This window comes from Etheostoma spectabile, chromosome 24 (assembly GCF_008692095.1).
Source record: "Etheostoma spectabile isolate EspeVRDwgs_2016 chromosome 24, UIUC_Espe_1.0, whole genome shotgun sequence".
Taxonomy (NCBI): domain Eukaryota; kingdom Metazoa; phylum Chordata; class Actinopteri; order Perciformes; family Percidae; genus Etheostoma; species Etheostoma spectabile.
The window spans coordinates 4,474,257-4,475,469 of NC_045756.1; the positions used below are offsets into that span (position 1 = coordinate 4,474,257).

Here is a 1,213-nt window from a genome sequence, read left to right on the forward strand (position 1 = left end):
ATTATTATTGTTAATTTAGCTGTTTCAGTCATTTTCTAGACAAAATAATAAAGCACACTAAGGAAGGTCAAATTATAACAAAAAGATACAATCTTGAAATAAGATGTTGAGGGAAGTGACATGATGTCATGTATTAACAGAAAAAAAAAAGAGTTAAAGCGACACTAGTGGTTGAACACACATGTGATGGGGAGGGCCACTCAGCCTGGGACAACAGTGGATTTTCTCGTCCCAGAAAATAACCCCGGTGTCATCGGGGTTATCTTGAATTGGGCTTCAACTTTACTTTAAGTTCGAAAGACTTTGGCATTCACCACCTAGGGAGAGTTGAACGAAATTATGCTGCTGAGTGGCATTGATGCAGTTGTAGGGGCCAGTGTATTTGGAGCTTGATGCAAACTATGAGGACTAAAAGTAAGAAGGCTATATCTCTGCGGCTTTGATTTGGACCCTTCCTTTAATAATCCGTCTCCTGTCAGTCCCACAACTTAATGAAAGTGCATTGCATCGCTGGAGTGACCTTTTAACCCTTATGTTGTCTTCCCGTCAAAATTGAAAACCAACACTTTTGTTGACACTTTTTATCGATGTTTGTAACTTTTTCTTCCTTTTTGTCTCCCTTTTTTCAACACTTTTGACTCTTTTTTTCAATGCTGGGCACTTTTTTTGACTTATTAACTTTGGTTTAACAGTTATTTTTGGAATTTATGGTCAATAAACCTCATTTATAGGAAATGACACCTAATGTTTGAGTTAGAAAAGCAGAAATTAGGAATTATTTAGACTAAAATTAAAGGAATGGATGTTGATGGATAATCACAGAATTGAATTTGTCAACTTTTGCTCAACACTGTATCAAAACCACTTACATTTTTTTTTTCAAATGCTATAAAATTGAACAAGACGCCCCAAAATTAATGAAAGTAGAGATTTGTATTGCCAAAAGAGCGTCATGTTATTTTGGTTAATCACAACTGGGTAGTGAAAAAGAACATTAATGTAGGAAAACGGGTCAATTTGACCAGAGGACAACATGAGGGTTAAACAACCACATCCTATCAGTTTACAACACTTGAAATGTAGACATGGGACCTATTGGCAGTTGAATAAAAAAACAGTTTAATGATTTGAAAAAAAAAGTAAATTTGCATTAGAAAGAAAGGAAACTGAATTTTATCTGTTGGGTGGGATATTTCCTCTCAAATACCCCCCC

General features: G+C 35.4%; 1 protein-coding gene across 3 annotated transcripts in view; it reads left to right on the forward strand.

The window, feature by feature from the left end:
- Positions 1 to 1,213, forward strand: part of LOC116674208 (gamma-aminobutyric acid receptor subunit beta-3) — a 61,489-nt gene that overhangs the window by 24,046 nt on the left and 36,230 nt on the right. The window lies entirely within an intron of this gene.